Source organism: Pongo abelii, chromosome 7 (assembly GCF_028885655.2).
Source record: "Pongo abelii isolate AG06213 chromosome 7, NHGRI_mPonAbe1-v2.0_pri, whole genome shotgun sequence".
Lineage (NCBI taxonomy): Eukaryota > Metazoa > Chordata > Mammalia > Primates > Hominidae > Pongo > Pongo abelii.
This window is the reverse complement of record NC_071992.2, coordinates 66,828,325-66,847,501: the sequence shown is the minus strand read 5'-3', so window position 1 is coordinate 66,847,501 and position 19,177 is coordinate 66,828,325. Positions and strand designations below refer to the sequence as shown.

At 38.9% G+C, this 19,177-nt stretch overlaps 1 protein-coding gene and 1 long non-coding RNA gene across 10 annotated transcripts in view; one reads left to right on the top strand and one right to left on the bottom strand.

Moving 5' to 3' along the window:
* ST18 (ST18 C2H2C-type zinc finger transcription factor) overlaps positions 1–19,177 on the top strand; it is a 144,358-nt gene that overhangs the window by 54,664 nt on the left and 70,517 nt on the right. The gene's annotated exons all lie outside the window — the stretch shown is intronic.
* Positions 543–5,747, bottom strand: LOC103891325 (uncharacterized). Its single transcript, XR_002916045.3, has 2 exons — positions 5,344–5,747; positions 543–948 (listed from the first exon to the last, which is right to left on the bottom strand). It is a non-coding gene; the product is annotated as an uncharacterized LOC103891325 (long non-coding RNA).

Below are 19,177 nucleotides of genomic sequence, written 5' to 3'. Positions count from 1 at the left end.
AAAAACCTGAATAAATGTGTTCTGAGTACTGTAGAAGGCACTGGAATGAGACACAGGAACTCACTGGAATGAGACACAGGAACTCACGGCCTACAAGTCATGAAAACACATTGCGGTAATTCCTATACGACAGATTTACGTAAGGGAGCACAGTGGAATGAGCAGCTCCTTCTGGCTGGAGGTTTGACCTGAGTTTGAAGTAAGAGAAATTGCCCAGGGAACTTCTGCTGTCACAGAGCAGGGACTCCTTGCAAATGAGCTAAAAGACAGTGCGTGGCAAACTCTTCCAGAAGCCTGGTTCTTGGCTTGCTATGGGTTTAGGTGGCCATGGGTCAAAGGAGCAAGGATATATAGGACTAGAGATTGCTCCTTGAGTACATATGAAGCATAGTTCTCTCCATTACTTTGAACTTACTTCTACTTGCCTATATTTAACAAGAGATCCCCATCTTTTAAAAGCAACAGAAAATCATATGTCAAAATAAAGCTTATAATTCACGATCCAAATGCCTTCAATATTTATAATTTTGTGCCTTCATGAATAAAGCTTTGATGTTCTGTTTATTTCTATATTTACAACAGATGCAGGGCAATTTCTTGGCAACACAATAGACCAAGGCTGCAGACAGGTTTTTAACGCCACGATCCCTGTGTACCATGGGGACAGCCTTATAAGTAATGATTTACATTTGCAGGATAGCTCCCAGAAGTCCAGCCAGCCAGCATGAGGGCCAAATGGTAAACTGAGCATCCTGAGCCCTTCCATGCCCTGAAGCATTGCCTGTGTCACAGAAACCGTGCAGACCCCTTTAAATGCCTTGTCTTGCTTGATCTGTAGTATCAGGAGGTGGGTGCTACTGTCCACGTTGTCTAGATGAACAGACTCTGGCTCAGAACCATGTCACGGGTGGCTTTGGCATTCTCCAGAAAGAGCAGTTGTATAATAACCTGAATGAGAATACGAAATGTTAAAAAAAAAAAAAAGGTTATGTGATGGAATCTTAAACTAGGTTGTAAGCACTGGCAAAATGGCCACTTCCACCTCCACTGGTGAATGGAAACATCAGGGCACCCCATGAGTACCAATGAGGCCACGGCAGAAGCAGTGTTGGGGCTAAGCCTATCTGACTTCCAGGTGCCCGCAGCTCCTCGGTGGGGCTGGAAGGAGGTGGGCCTGGGGAAGAGTCATTTATCAGTAGCTCTGGTGTTGCATGTGGAGGAAGGCACAGGTACGTATGGAAGGGGTTAGGGCTACAGGAAGTGATATGTGGAGCTTGCAATCTTCATTTTCAGTTGAGTGCTTCTCTATCAGGTTATTTCTGTTTCAAGTTATTTGTAATTCAATAGGACACTTGGCTGTGGAAACATTTCGCAGATTTGTGTGTGTACATATATATACATATACACACTCACACATAGAGATATTACACATACATTTATATACACATAATTATAATAATATATCAAAGTAGGTGATCCCTGCTAACTCAGTATGCACATGACTACTGTAACACATGGTCCTCCTTTTAAATATTACTCCAGTATGTTAGCAAGTTCTGTTAAATGATTCATGCAATGTTCCAGTGAAGTGGAGAAGGATAAATGGAAGCATTCCAAATATCAAACAAGTCTTATTCATATTTAGCAAAACCTGTGTATATCTATAGGTTTTTAGTTTTTTGTGTGCAGAAAACTAAAAAAGGAGCCTATATTTATGAGCCAAACCTCTGTATTTGGGTAAATGTCAAGAAGTGAAATTGACATGTATGATAGTAGTTATAAAACAGCCACAGCCGGGCGCAGTGGCTCATGCCTGTAATCCCAGTACTTTGGGAGGTCGAGGCAGGCAGATCACAAGGTCAGGAGTTCGAGACCAGCCTAGTCAGTATGGTGAAACCCCGTCTCTACTGAAAATACAAAAATTAGCCGGGCGTGGTGGTGGGTGCCTGTAGTCCCAGCTACTCAGGAGGCTGAGGCAGGAGAATCACGAAGGTTGCAGTGAGCCGAGATCGCACCACTGCACATTGCACTCCAGCCTGGGTGACAGAGCAAGACTCCATCTCAAAAACAAACAAACAAACAAACAAATAAAACAGCCACATGGTCTTTAAAAAGCCTTTTGTCTTAGTAACTTAAAAAGCCAGAAAATTACTATATTGCTCATATTACTGAAGAAGTTCTGTATTTGTGTGTGTGTGTGTGTGTGTGCTCGTTTTGTTTTGCTGTTTTCCCTCTGTGGGTCTCTATCTTCTATTCTCATGTCTGCCCTCTAGGCTATCTCTCTGAGGGTTGTGCTGTGTCTGTATTTCTGCTAGCCTTTGACTATGTAACCGTGACATGTGCACACTTAGTTCCCTTCCTTCTTTCTGGCCTCCCTGCCTTCATTCCTTCTGTTTTCTTCCATCTTACCCACTCTTTCTCACTGTTCCTTCTTTTTATTTTATCTTTCCTTCTTCAGATTTCTACTCTAAGTGTTCATGATAGAGAACAGAAGGACATCTGTACTTTATTCATTACCATACTAATTAGACCTTTATGTTTCCTGGTCTTCACTTAAAGCCCTCCTAAATTGACTCAATTTTACATATGTGGCCCTGGTTTGAGTGCTTCTGGGGGTGACTGACCCAGAGTAACAAAGAAGCTCCAAACCCCGTCATCAGCTAATGATGTTTACTTTGTGAATAAATGAGATCGTTTTCATTAGTAAGGCTGTGCCTGCTTCACAAACATAAATAGGAACTTAGTATTTGATGGATTTGGATATGATGTGTTACAAAGATAATTTTTTTAGGTTGTCCACAGTAACCTCCCCAACACACCCCGAGTTGTCTGGATAATTCACATGAACTTAAGTTTAGGTACATGAATAAAATATTAATTGCGTTTGTTACTTTTGTTTAAGAGTAACTTTGCAGCAGATATTTTTCTAAGTATTTTACAATCACTGTCACTTACTATGTTCCAACGTCCCCATTCAACACTAAGAGCCGAAGTAGAATTTTGAAATGGACTTTGCTAGGACCTGGCTCTTGGTTCTGCATTCTATTCAACAACCTCCATTAAAATGTAAAATTCTTATTTTGTTTATAAAATAACTGCAATTTACTTTGAACTCCAACTTTTACGACAAAGTTAACTGTTTCTCCTTTTCTTGGAAGTATGTATGCAAGGGTTCCATTTCTCCTCAAACTGCAAAAAGTGTTTCCACAGTGCCTAGAAGACACATAGCAAACAGCCCTTAGCTCCAGGAGGCCCTGGGACCTGTGCTATGCATGAGTGACAGTTGGCTCCCTTCTCCTTGAGGGTTAATTCCAAGACCCCGGTGGCTGCCTGAAACCTCAGATAGTACCAAACCCTATATGCACTATGTTTTTTCCTATACATACATACCTATGATAAAGTTTAATTTATAACGTAGGCACATAAAGACATTAACAACATAACTAATAATAAAATAGAACAGTTATAAAAATATGCTGCAATAAAAGTTATATGAATGAGGTCTCTCTCTCAAAATACCTATTGTCCTATACTCACTTATTTTCAGACCTCAGTTGACTACAGTCAATTGAAACCATGGAAAATGAAAGCACGGACAAGGGGAGACTACTGTATGAAATCAGGGAGAAGAGACATGGGACATCAGTCCTCACAGGACGAATGCAGGCATTCGCCAAATAAAAGCAGAGGATGTGAATTACATGGTGGGGTGAATGAAGCTTCTGCATCATTCATGGGGGTGATCTGAAAAGAATATGAAGATACTTGTATTTAAGGTTTCTTTTTCTTTTAAGTATGAGGTTTAGGGCTTACCAAACTTTCTCCCAGGGAAAAACTGAGTTGGCATGGTTGGTTCCTCCACTGACCCAGGAGCAGCCTTGTAGACCCAACCTAGGCAGGTGGGAGAAAAGAAAGGGAGAGGCAAGGGCACCTCCCAATCCTATCCTCTGCCCCCAAACCTCTACTTCTGTGCTTAAGCAGCACCCAAGTCATTTTTGCTTTTAATTAACCGTTTTTTCACAAGCATATTCTGCTAATAAAATTTCTGCTTGGTAACGTGATTGTTATTTCAAATTAGATGAAATACTAAATGAGGGAACATTTTATTTTCTTCTAAAACTAGATGTTTGTGAATTTACAAAAAGTGGAATCTATGTGGTCTGATCACATGCTAAGATGATACATACAAATAAAGTACAATACTTTTATCCCCCATTATTGTGGCATTTCACAGATCTTATTGTTTTACTTTATTTTTTCGTTAGAAATACAAACTTCAAGCAAAAAAAGAGAATTTAGATTATTCACCAAGTTAGTTAAAGTAAAACTGAGGCACTTTGAACTCAATTTTATAAATTCATTTAACTGGCATATGATTACCATAGATGATTAAGGTGCTTCTGTTACTCAACCACATTTAATATTTTTTAGCAGATGCAATCTATAATAAAACCCAGTACTTATTCAAGATCAATTAAGATGCTGCAATAATCTTTAAAAGTTTTTTTAAGATTATTTTAAATATTCCTTCCTCAAATACAGTTATGATTTTGGTAAGGCAAATATTCATAAACTAAGTGAATTTTATTTTTATCTTTCTTTATGATCAAAATAAGATAATTTATGTTTAATTTTTCCTAATACTTTTTAAGTTTTATAACGCTGTTTGAAAAATAAATATAAAGTCACATATATTTTATTATATTATATACTCAAAAGAGTATTTTGAAGTATTACTCAAATTAAAATAACAGTTTGGGCTTTATTGAAGCCAAATTTGCTAGCAAACAAAAATAGTAATAAATGTCTCTTTGTATCTGAATTCTTTCAGTATCTTGATTCTAAAATCCCATAATGTTCATCTCTTAGTATCTTCAATTTTCTAATTTTATTTTATTATATTCAACTTCTGCTCTTTCGGGTACATCCCTATGATCCATCATATTACGTTTTTGAAGAAGCCAGATCCTGTTTCTATATTGTATAGCTAATCCATGGCTATGCAGTTGCTGAACTGCTCTGTCAATCTCTGGGCACTTAAAAGGAGTTTGGGAGTGCCCAAATGATTTAACTAAGACATATTGTCTTTGAGTATAAATTGAAAGACATTTATTTATATTTTATATTGAATGGTATTTCAAATGTTGGTGTACAATTTTGTGTTTTAGCCAATGATTGAATAGTTGTTTCTTTAAAAACTTTGGTCCGTGTGAGGATTAAATTATCTTTAAAATGATACGATTGTTCATGTTCTTGAAGAGTAGACTTTGGAACTGATCAGTTCATGATGTCGGGGTCATTCAGTCAATCTTTGTGTGGACCAGTTAGGATTACTTGGCTCACTGGCTTCTGCTGACTTATTTCCTGACTCTTCTTTGACTGTCTTGCAAAAACACATCCTCAGTGGCGGGGAGCTGGGCAGAGAAGCCCACATGGATAAGGGAAGTTAGTCCCATCATCTGCACAGTAATGGGTGGCTGTTGATGGCTCTCCCAGAGGAAGGCAGTTCTCCAGATGCAAGACGCATGCTTTCACCAACATTCATCTTCATATGCTCACATCTGGGTGGGGCTCAACTTCAGTGGTCATTCACTGAGCATGCTCCTAACACACAGACCTCATATTATGCACAAGAGATATAAAAACGAGCAAGAAACAGTTTCTGTTCTCTTGTAGATGTTTCCAGGTTACTGGGGAAGATGATTATAGTGTAGAGAGATAAGGTTTATAATCAGGGTAGAATGCCAAATGCCTTGCTGGCATAGAAGCAATGTATTGTGATGCTGTCACTGGAATTACATCACAAAGGAAGGTCTATTCACCCAGTGTGAAGTGGCAGCTGGGGAACCCCACTTACCTACTATTACCTCACGATTCAGAGGAAATTTCCTGTTACTCTTCTTATTGTATTAAATTGTATCTTTTAATGGCTTGGTTATTTTATGAAAAAAATTCTGTGGTAGATGATATGCAATTAACTTATCATTTATAAAACTTAGTCCCAACTAAATGAGAAAAAAAAGCATCTATTAGCTTTGGCCTTATGGGAAAAAAATTCTCCCCTTTTATAAACCTGATGTTATCAGATAACCTTGTCAATGGAATCAGTGTTCCACGACAGCAAACCAACCATCAATAAATAGCAACAACTTATTAGTCGCTGAATTTGTGACATGAGTAATAGGAGAAGGCTTCAATTATAGGTTTAACTATTGGATGCACTGTAGCTCTGTAAACATGAGTGTGGTCACAAAGTTTCTAAGACATAGGTGAGAGAGTTGGCTCATGAAGTTCAGGGATTATCCTTACAGAATGAGCAATAGCTTCATAGTCCTCACTGGGTAAAAGTGAATTTGCCATTTACAGTGGCCCGTTAACTCTCTTAGGAATCACAAGGCCTATTTCAGATGAATGCACAAGACTGTAACTTTTCCCCCAGGGTCCTGTCTCCTGATTTCCTAAAAATGCAGTCCAGTTAGCCATGTACAGATTGTTTGTGTATCGTGCAGCAGAGCCTGCCAGGGAGCAGTACCTGTTAGATGTGAGGGAAGAGGGACTGAGCAGAGAGAAGTTGAATTGCAGTGCAGGTTCTATGGAAGGCTTAGCCAACTCTGCCAAGAGCTTTGGTGATAGGTTCCTCTTCAGAGTCAGTCCTGCCTTGAGGCAAGTGTGAATATGGGCTGTCCCAGGGAGAAACGACTTTGGGTTAAATGGCTCTCTGGTTGAGGGCAATTTGCAGAAGTGAATTCAGCTAAGGCCCATCAGCTCCCCACACTTTCAGCCAGTAGGGAAGATGCATACCTTAGTCCTGAAGGGAGGAGGAGGTGCATACCATGGTATCCACAAACATCTACACCTTTCCAGCTTGAATCCTTTTATATTTGCTTTGTATATTAACTTCATTATCTACCCATACTTCTACCCATTCCCTTCATCCTTGCCAAGTTCCTCTGCTGATCTAGACAGTTTACTTGGTTGCACGAATCAGATCCTTTGAGCCCTTGGTCACCATGAACTTCAGATTCTCTGCCTGCTAACCTGTTGATTTGCTGACAAGTTTGGGCCAGAAACAGTAAAGAGATACCCCAGTGGATCATTTGGGTGCTATATATATCCTGTCTCAATATGTAATAAGCCCCCAGCCCTACAACTTCCAGTGACCGGGGTCAGTGACTCCTGCCAGGACGGTCTCTATTTTCCTTGCCTGTTATCTCTCAGCACAAGAACCCAGGAGACAGAGAAGGAATCTGAGCTCAAAGTTGAATAGGACTCTTGCTGTGTACCCTAGTGAAAGCATTCTCGCCTTGGGAACCAAGATCCTCAGACCCACAGGACCTAGATTTGGGGTAATAAATATACAAATCCTCTAAGTAGTCACTGGGAATTATGGTAAACCAAGCTCCTCCTAACTGTACCTTTTTTGTTCTTTGATCCTTGTATTTAAACTGTTGAAGACATCGCATTCTCTAATGATTTTTTATTCGGCATGATGCCTCTCAGGAAGACACTCATCCTGGTAGTTGTCACCTCCAAGCTAGCCTCTCAGCTATGCCTCCACGAGGCCATTTTCCTGCTCCATCAGGCTAGCGATTTCTGGGTAGTGTGGTGTGTGATAGTATCAGTGAATCTTACGATTGTATTTCCACGGTTGTTTTCCTAAGTGGGTTCCTTGGTCCAGGGAGATGCATGAGGATTTCCTGTTGGTAGAGCAGACACTCTGCATGACCTCAGGTAGATATGGTCCTGGCTGAGGCTCTGAAGGCAGAGAAGGCAAATCCATGCCCAGAATTTGTGTCAGTTCCAATCAACTTCAGTTACTGCCCCTTCTAGAGTGGGAGGGTCCAGTGGTTGGTTGGTTTCTTCCAGGAATGGTGGCATGTTGGGAGAATTCATTGTCAGCATTGATTCGTTTTGGAGGCAGATTGGACATTGGGCTGTGGGCACAGCTACATCGGTCTTAGTGAGAGCCTATGCTGTTGGGCCTGTTCAATGCCCCAATCCCTGCCACTAATGCTACTCCATCATTGACCCCACTGTGCCGGCCCTGGGAAGCTTGAAAACAGACTAGGCAACTCCACCTGGCCAGGTTGTTCTGTCTGTGGGTGGACTAATGCCTCCTCTGGTAAATGCCCTTCAGTGGCTGTTGTCATGCAAAATTAAGACCTTCCCATTTCACCCCCAGTCTCCTAAGTTCACCCACATGCCTCTTCCTCAGACCTCCTTTTCCCTGGATATTCCAGTTAAACCATTCATCTCCTTGTCCCTGCCTGACTAGCTAAGCTCTTCGCTTTGCCTATGGGCCCACATATTTTCTTACCTCAGCCACTTTTCTCTCCACACAAAGTGGAGAACCATCTGCACCTGAGCCCTGCCCTGTAACTCTGCCCATTGGGAAGATTTCTTTTCTCTGCTCCTCTCAGACTACCCTTAAGTTGTGACCTGCTGACCATCTTCACACTGCACTCAGATGCTGAGGTGACCCATGTATGAACTAACTCTTCCTTTTCTTTTCTTCATAGCTGTTATCCAGAAGCCTGCACATGCCCTGCATGTGGTAGTTGAGGGTGAGGTTATCCCACCACTGTGGTGGATGTCACAGGTCTGGGCTGCCTGTTCATGTGGCTTGCTTGTTCCCATTAGACTTGTTTCAGCCAAATCTTGGACCTTCCATCTCATGATGGATTGTTTCTGGTCCTGCTTGACATTATGACTTGGTGGGTCTAATAGAATCCAGTTCATGATGGTCAGCTCTGACATCATGGTCAGGGATTTTGTTTCTACTAGGGCTGTTTTTCTAGCAGTGCATAATGCTCTGCTGCACATGACATGGCCTTGCTCTGGTCCCCTGTGGGTCTGCATTTTGATTTGTCTGTTAGACTTTCCCATGAATTCCCTTGGCATCTTTTCTGTGCACAGATACCTCTAAACAAACCATTGGTTTTACCAGGTTGTATAGTCCAAGCAACAGGGCTTCCCACACTGCAGCCTGGACTTGCTATGCAGCCAAAACTGGCCTTGTTTCTCAATGTGTGATTCAGAGCAGTAGTCCCAAGTGTGGAATATGCTATCTCCAAAACCTAAAATAGCCAATATGATATTATGCTTCCTTCCCAGTGGTGGGAAGTGTGAGATGCAATAATTTGTCCTTTGTTATAAGGGGGCATATGCCAGAATGCCCCAGACCACTGAGCCCCTAAGCACTTCACTGATACGGTGTGCCCCGAATCTTCGTTCGACTTATCTTCCATCTCTCAAACACAGATGTCTTGTCAAAGCCTCCAAAATACTTGCCACCTCCTGCTTCTCTGTTCTCCTTAGCATGGTATCATCAACAAAATTTACAATGGGATGGTCTGTGGGTTATCCAGATTCTCCGGGTCCCTTCAAACTACATCCTGACAAAGGATAGCAGTTAGCACGGCCTTCAGCAAGATCACAGCTCTGCATGATCTCATTATTAGAATGCTAACTACTCTTGGTTCTGCTTCCTGATAGAGATGAAAAAGAACACATTTACCATGTCAGGGACTGCAAAACATGCATTTGAGTCTATGTTAATCCACTAAAGCAAAGATCTCATATTTTGGCATAGCAGCTGCAGTTGGGATCAGTACTTGTTTGACTTGATGGCAGTCCACTGTTGACCCCCAGGATCAGTATTGTAGGGTCCACACTGGTTAATTAAATGGAAAAAAAATGATAGGGACCATCAGCCATGCATCCTATAAGTTTAAGGGTGGTACAGCTTGAATCTCCCTTATCTGAAATGCTTGGGACATAGAAGTGTATTGGATTTTGGATTTTTCAGAATTTGGAATATTTGCATATACATAATGAGATATCTTGGGAATGGGACCCAAGTCTACACATGAAATTCATTTCTGTTTTATATACATGTTTTACACGTGGGCTGAAGTTAATTCCATACAATATTTTTTAAAATTTTGTGCATGAAACAAAGTTTCGAATGCACCTGTCACATGAGGTCAGGTGTGGAATTTTCCACGTGTGACATCATGTCAATGCCTCCAAAATTCAAATTTTGGAGCATTTTGGATCTTTGGATTTGAGATACCCAACCTGTACTAATGTTTGCCATTCCATCTAGAATATAATGTTTAAATCTACTATCTGGTAACAGAATGGGAGAAGTTTTAGAGGATTTCATTTGTGGGTCTCACTTTATTAGCTCCTACCGCACTAGCCAAGAAGCCAATATGTATCTGCACCAATTATACATGCAGAGACCAGTAGTACACCAATGAGAAAGATTTGTGAAGCCAGGACACCCCCTGGGACAGGTTTTCATTTGTGATCTGCCCCCATATTCTCCCACTGTATCAAAGGGCCATGATGAAGCTTCGGTCCCTAGGTATCAACTCGGACAATAAGTGCAATAGTCCTTGAATGCTTGTGCAGTCTTTTTTCCCCAGGGTAATTGTTCTCCAAGTAAATGATCATAGGTACTTAAGAAAAGAGACTAGGGAGACCTTCACCATTGGGAACTTCCTTGAAGCGATGTGGCTCTTCTCTTTCAATCACTGGGTTCTGAGTTTAAGAACTGCTTCAGGCCCAGAGACAAAAAGCCAAGGATCATCGATTTTCATTGGGATGGGTTTCCTGGCCTATGGAAGGTATCTATCCTAGAATGTCCACTTCTCTGAATCTTTTGATCCCTTCTTTATCCTTTGCAATGGCAGTTCTGGAATCACTGATTATTGTGGGCAATTGTTTTTCTAGGTTTTCAAATGCCAATCTAGCATGGGAGTTGGCTTGCCATCAACTGTCCCTTATCCAAGTTGATATTCCATACTTTTGATCCAGCACCTTCAGGATCCAGCCTGTCTGTACACCTCTAGCTGCTGCCACACATATGAGCTAGATCCTGCAGCTCTTTTTGGCCCGTGCACCCTTTCTACTCTTAGAAAGCCAGATGCTGTGGTGTGTTGATGTTGTTTATTGTTCGGGGGCAAGGAGGGGAGATGGAAGCATGTATTCATCATCTCCAGTGTGATGCAGGGAGAAGGGGGCTAATTGTATGGCTCAGAGGATCCAAAGCACTCTTAGGATTTTATATTTCTTAGTGTGTCAACCAAAAGGTCCAGATTCTGTCACCATATGCAGTAGGCATTGGAAGTTTAACGTGCTCCAGTTTGAACTCCCAATCTCCAACCCTTGCAAATCCTGCTTCTGCAAGTCCTACCCATCTCTGAAATGGTAACTACATGATTCCAATTCTTAAGAGAAAAACCTTGTAGGCATCCTTGACCCTTTACTCTCTTTTACATCCATCATTTAATCTCTCATAATTCTATTTGCTTTCTCTTGCAAATATATTGAGATCTCACCAGTTCTCACCACCACTGCTAGTACAGCCACAATCCAAATCACTCACATCTCTTATCTGGTTTATTGCCATAACCCCTGACCGTGCTCCTTGTTTCTAACCTTCTATCTACAACTGTTCTTAACATGGAAGCCAGAATAGTCCTCCTAAAATACAAATCAGCCCTTGTCACTCTATCAAAACACTACAACGTATTCAAATCTCACTAAGAGTCAAAGTTCCTAAAATGGTCTGTAGTTCTCAGCATAATCTGAATCCATTATTTCTCTGACCTCATCTCTTATTATTCCTCCTCCCTCACTGTGCCTGAGCCTTCATGTTTGCCTTCAAATGTGACTTGCACAGTGCTGTCTCAGGGCCTTTGCACCTGCTGTTTCTGCTGCCTGCAATCCTGAGCCCCACTGTTTCTGCATTTTCTCCCTTATCTAACCTCCTTCAGATCTTTACTAAAATTCAATCTTCTTAATGTGGCTTTTCCTGACCACATGATCTCAAACTCTGATCCTTTGCTAGCATATATTTCCTATTTCCCTTCTCTGCTGTATTTTTTTCCAAAGCAAACATCTTCAAACATATTATGTATTTTACTCAATTTAATGATTTTCTATCTCCTTTCTCCATAATAAAACTCTAGGAAGAGAGACACTTTTTCAATTTTATTCAATGCTATATCCTTAAAACTTAGGACATTGATAAATAAATGTTTATTTAGCACTTATTATGTATTTATTGAATAAGTGGATATTTCCAAAGTAATATAAGCTGGAAATATAGTACTGTCCATATACATTGATTTTGCTGAATAATTGTTGAGTTTTGTTTTAACTAGAAGTAGGCAAAAGTAATTAAAAATCAATTGCATTAATTAATAATCATTATTTTAAGTATAGATTGCATTTGTTTTAGAAATGTGGTACAGAAATGCAAATTAACTCAGACATGGTTCTTTAAGTAATTTATGTATTGGGTAATTAGGCCAAATGTACACGCAGATACCATTGAGAACATCTGCAAGACAAACTCTCAACCAAAAAGCAAAAAGGATCACCTCTCTTTAATCACAGCTCATCTTAGATTTAGTAAATGAAAAATGCCTGTCCTTTCCTAGGTCAAGGAAAATTTTCCCCATCAGTATCTCAAAAAAGTGATCTATTATCCTTTAAGAAAAAGTTGAGGACTGTAATTCTAAACCAAATAAAGTTCAACAATTGGCCTCTACAAAGTAAGACTGTTAATTTGGAAAGCTTTTTATATTCTTCCATCATTGGCTGTGTTCACTCACTGGAGCAAGTCTGCTCATTAAATCATTGAATAGTACGATATGGATAGTTTTAAGGACAGTATTAAATAATTGTAGGTACGATTTAGGTCCAGACTGCCTGAGTTCAAATCTGGGCTCTTTCATTAATGGCTGTTTTATATTTGACAAATCAACCTCTCTGAGCTTTAGAGATATAATAGTATCAACCTCAGGATATTATTACAAGAATCCAGTGGGCTGATACGTGTAAATAATTTAGAGCACTCCCTGGCATATTGCAAGTACTCACTACATTTTACCTGTTATCATTGGCTCCACTGGGTTTAGAACCTACAATTAAAGTCAGGACTTTTGACTTTAGTCTATAAATACTTTTGGTAATCAAAGAAATTTGCAGCTCACATTGGCTGAACATTATACCAGGCTGCAAATGGACCTGCTAAGACTCTTTTTTTTTAAGTAAACTTACTGAAGTATAACACATATCCAAAAAATTCACAACTTATGTATGTATAGCCTTATGAGTTTTCACTAGATGGACATATCCATGAAACCACCACCAGAACAAGGAACAGGACTTTATCAGCATCCCAGCCATTTCTTTCATACCTCCCACAGCCGTGACCCTCACAAAAGTCATCATCCCTGACTCCGCCTTCATCGATTAATTGTGCTGGCTTTGGACATTACGTATGCACTTTCATTGCCTAGATTCTTTGACTCAACCATATGTGTATGGGATTCATCAGTGTTATTTGTAGCAACAGTTGCCTTTTCCTCATGGCTAGCATATTCAGGGGCATGAGTATTCTACCATCTTTTATTCATTCTGCAGTCAAAGGACTATGCAATGTTTCTAGTTTGGGAGAGACTACTGCTTTGAATATTATTGAACATACCTTTTTGTGCATATATGGACATGGCTCTTTCAGGTGTGCACTTAGGAATGGAATTTCTGGGCCATGGGTAGACATGTGTTCACCTTTAGTAGATACTGCTGAGCAGTTTCCAAAGCAGCCATACCGATTTACCTGTGCTAGCAGTGTATGAGCGTTCCAGTTGCCTGAGATCCTCACCGACATTTGGGGTTTGTCGGTCTTTTCATTTTAGCCATCCCAGTTGGCATGAGCAGTACCTAAGTGTAAGTGTTGCATTTCCCTGGAGACGAAAGAATCTGAGCACGTTTGCATTTGTGTATCAGCCAAAAGTTCTTTTGTGAAATGACTGCCCGTGTACTTTGCCTAGGTTTAAAATTGGCAGTCTGTCTTTTCTTATTTATTTGGAAGAATTCTTTATATATTCTGTATAGAAGTTATTTTTTGATGTAGGTACTGCAAATACCTTCTCCAACTCTTTGGCTTGCTTCTTCTCTCTTAATGGTCTTTGAAAAACCATATAGCATGACATACATACAGAAGAGTGTGCATATCAAGGAGCGGGATCATGGCTCTTCACAACCTCACAGTGCTTGTGTAAATGGATGGAGAAATGGAATGTTAATAGGAGGCTCCCCTTACTGGTTGGCAACTTCTGATAAATTAAAGTTTTTCATTTTAATGTGCTCTGATTTGTCAGTGTTTTCCTTTAAATTAGTGTTTTTTGTAAACTGCTCGAGAAAATTTTGCCTACCCCAAGGTCGTGAAGACATTATCTCACATTTTGAAGATAATATCTCACATTTTCTTTTAGAAGTTTTATTATTTTACAGTGAAAATTCACCATTCTTCTGGAGTTTATTGTATACACTGTGAGGTACAAGTAGAGGGATCTATTTTTCAGATAGATATCCAATTAATTGAGCACTGTTCACTGAAGAAAAAACCCTTTGCCCAATGATGCCTTTGTCATCAATTGACCGTATATGTGTGGGTCTATTTCTGGACCCAATAAATGGAACATCTATGCTGTTCCATTAGTCTGTTTTTTTTTAATATTTGCACCAATAATACCTCATCTCAGCTACTACAGTTTTATGATAAGTTTTGACATTCAACATTGTAAGGCTTCCAACTTTGTTGTTCTTTTCCAACATTGTCTTTGCTCTTCTTGGTTCTTTTCATTTCCACAGAAATTGTAGAATTAACTTGTAAACTTCTAAGAAATATCCTCTGGAGGTATTGGTAGGAATTGCATTGAATCTAATAGATAAAGAAGGGGAGAGTTTAAATTGCTATACTGAATCTTTTCATCCATGAACACTTTGCATCTCTCTATTTATTTAGGCCTTCACTAGTTTTCTCACTGTTCTTTATTGTGTATAGGTTTGTACATCTGTTAGATTTATTCCTAGGTATTTCATATTTCTATGCTATTGTAAATGTTTTTTAATTTTTATTTTCTAATTGTTTGTGGCTGGTTTATAGAAGTAAAATGAATTTTTGAATAGTGAACTCACTAAATTTACTTGTTTTTAAATTGTATCTGTAGATTCCTTTGGATTTTCCTCAAACATAATCATACCTCTGCAAATAATAATAGTTTAATTTTTTCTTTTTCAATCATCATACCTTTGTTACTTTTGTTTCTTTTCTATCAATCTTCTTAGTCTTAATTCAGATTCATACTTCTTGGCCCCTTTCAATGAATCTGTGGTGTTCTGTCTAATTAGAAGAAATCAGTAGGAATACCTGCTATGAATTTTCCATGAAAATGTTGAAGCATGTAAGTGTTTTCCTTGGACTCAGAGGTTCACAATCTCTGTTTATTTTTGCATTTTATTATTTTGGGGATGTGTGCCCAGAATGTGTCTATTGCTGAACCTACATTTTAAAAATATGTTACATACCTTCTGAAAACTTCGTTGAGAATTTATTACTATAGTAGATAAGTTGAAAACTCTAGATGTGGAGGATTCACAGTTTCCTAATGTATCTTTTCTGAAACCTGAAAGGTCAACACATTTGACTTCTAAACATACTTCCAGTGCAGAATTGATCACTAGTGTTATCTAATTATGGTTTGCTTCAATGATTTTTCAAAAAAATTTTCATTCAACTATTGTATCAAAGGGAATACCATTTCAAATGAGAATTCAAGTTTCTAAGTAAAAGGTATATTTCTCAAATATATAATCAAAAATTTCAGGTAAAAAATACAGATATTTTAAATATATTTTAATACAGTCAAAACCTGAAAAGTATAGAGTTGAAAGATATTTGGTGCATTGATAAAGTCTCCTGGGGGACGCTGGATGTTTAAAGCAACAGTTTGATTGAATAGAACAATAAATGCAGGGCTGAGTGTATTTTTTCTCTTTCTTTTTCATCTACTAGAAAAATATAGATAATAGAGCTCATTTATTTCCTTAACATTTCAGAGCTCCGCAGATGGGAAAACACAACCCAGTGGAAATGATTTCTGGCAACCTTGAGAAGATATGTTAGCATTTTGTGGCATTTCTCTCAGTGACATGTAAAGCATGGCTTTCCCTCATTGCAGTGTCACAGTGAAGTGTCACAATAAAGCCAAAATAGTGTGCCCTCAGGGAAAACTAGGAAAAGGGACCATTTTCCATGCACACACAAAGAGTAATATTTATTATAAAGCCTTTCATTTCAGCTCCAAATGCTGCCTGGGCGGTGGGTATTTTCCAGTGGAGAAATGCACAGAATGTGAGATTTCAAGCAAATGTTATGTGTAAATCTAATACAATTTATGTAAATATAAATAATATGTTAAAAAGTAGAATGCATTTATGGACATACATGCATTGCGTAAATCTCTGTAGCGTGCCAGGGAGAAAGCTTGTGATGCTGCATTAGCCAGTGTTGATGGAGTCCAGAGAGCCCAGAGCTGGGAGCCAAGACAATTCCATCTTTACCTATTTTTGTCACTACTAGCACAGATGTTATCTCTTTTATCCACAAAACCTGTGATATAGAAGTTATTATTTCCATTTGGTAGATGAAGAATTTGATATTCCAAAAATTTAACTATCTGTTGCAGATTACACAGCTAGTATTACTTAAGTGATTTCACATACTCTTATTATCAAATACAATAGTTTATTATAAGCTAAACTTTTAGTTCTGATAAAAACCTTACATATCCTCTTCATCCTACACTCACACAGTTATTATTTGGACCCAAATGTTGAATTTTATTTTTATAGTCATCAACTGCCATCTCATTAGGTTCATTCTCCTGCCCCAGGCTATGGACATTTTGAGAGTGTCTTAGTTTATTATTTTGCAAGGTGTTTCTCATTGCTGCAACTCAGTATCTTCTTCAGGCTGAATGACTGTTGTGTATATCCTCACTCAAATCAGTGGGCAAGGTCCTGTGGCAGGCATCTTTCTTCTAGTTAGAGAGGTTGCTGTTTCATCCAGGTTCTACTCTAACCAATTGTCAAATGCATACAGAAATTACCCACATCTATGTCCTGATGTAGTAAAATGGAGGAGAGGGCATGAGCTTTGGGGTCCTATAGACTTGGATTCAAATACTGGCCCCACTATTAGCAGTTAATGTGATTCTGGGAATGTTACTTGTTTTTATAAGTAAATTTGGATGATGATATTAACAAGATACAGTTTGTAAGGATCTTAAAGGTAGTATGAGTTCAGGCCCATTCATCACCCCAGTCGTCAAAGTCAGAAATGAATTTTTTTAATGACCAATTTTTTATCAACCATCCCTGCCACCCGAGGTCTCATTGATCAATGCTTCCTGATGCCAACAAATAATCTCCTCTTTCTCCTTCTCCTTCCTCAGTTCTATTATGGAACATGCAGCATGAGAGCTCATTTTCAAGTGTGCAGTACACTATTGTTGACTCTAGGTACAGTGTTGAACAGCAGATTTCTAGAGCTAATTCATCTTGCTGGACTGAAACTTTATGCCTGTTTGATTAGTAACTCTCATTTCTCCCTCCCTCATCCCCCGGCAACCACCATCCCACTCTGATTTTACAATTTTGACTATTGTAGATACTTATAGTGTAGTCATACAGCATTTGTCTTTCATTTGTCTGGCTTATTTCACAGAGAATAATGTCCTCAAGCTTCATCTATGTTGTTGCATATTACAATATTTTCTTCTCTTTAAAGAATGGAGAGTATTTCATTGTATATATGCACCACATATCAATTTGTCAATTATTCATGGACATTTAGGTGGTTTCCACATCTTGGCTATTGGGGATAGTTGCAATGAACACAGAAATGCAATGAACATAGAAAACTGGGTGAATGTTTCTCAAAAATACAACTACCATATGATCCAGCAGCCCCACTTCTGGATATTTATGTAGAAGAATTGAAATCGGGATCCTAAAACATCTTCACTTTAATACTCTTTGTTAGCTCTTTTCCCAATACCAATGTTATGCTTAAATTACTATGATTTTTAGAATCCACTTCCTTTCCCTGCTTTAATATCTGAATTATTTAGGAGCCTCTCCCATTTGCTACAAATCTTGGCTCATGATAATGGCTTAATGATCTTAGTTTTATATTTTGCAAGGATTTTTTTGGTGGAAATTCATTTGACTCAGGACACTTTAACTATCCTCTTCATCCGACACTCACACAGTTATTATACTCTCTTCAGGAAATTCAAGAGGTTCCTATGCCCCTTTGATCTGTTTCTTCTGCCTCCCTGTTCAGCCCCTCAAAGCCAGTCTCCTTTGACAAAGAAGGCAAGCGTAAAGGTGTTTCCGCTTCTTTGTGCTGGCTCTCATTACATCATAATCTACAGTGTAGACTTGTATTTTCCTTGACAAACGAGCAGAGCAGTCCATGTTGGTCCTCACTTCCTGCCCCATCTTCTTATCATGGTGGTGTTTGCTCCCACGGTCATCTGGTTATATTCCATTTTGCTCCATATTCTGTACATGGTTTTTACATTTAGGTTCATCAGAGAAGTTTTGTGAAAGCACATTGCTTGATTTAGAAACTTCACTCTTCTTTTACCTATCAGGGTGATTTTTAATTCTATACTTTTTAATCTTCTTAAAGACATTTCCAGCCCTCTAATTATCTCTTCTTCCAGGATCTTTTTTCTTCTTTCTTAGAAGAAATGACACCTTTACCCCCGTTGGAAGTTTTTGAATCTACTCTTCTAAAGCCAAGAGTTCTTGTGTGACTATAACCGAATCATTTTCATGAACAGGCCAGCATCTTTTGCGTTGATGCTTGTAAAATAATGGTTTAAGGCCTTTCTTTATTTAGTAATATTCCTGAGGATTTAGTCATCTTTTAGAGATGGAGTAAGTCATATCTTTTTACTCTGAGTCTAAGATTCTCTTCTCTGGATCTTTTCATCTAAAGCTCCACATTTTTCTTCAAAGTACATTTAATAAATATCTCTTATAGACTCGCAGTTGGCTAAACCCTCGGATTTTCATGGATCTTGCCAAGAGAATGTTTGTCTTAACTTCACACATAGAGTGATCTGCATTAATTCTGAGTGAGCTATATGTAGGAAATCTATTTTGAAAGGGCCACCCTCAGGAACATTTCCAAATAAAACCATATGAAAACAGGAGTGAGGATAAACTGTTGTCCATTTTTGTGAAATCCAATCTTATTTCTCCTCCTTTTATTTGTTCTGTGTGCCAAGTGAGTGAG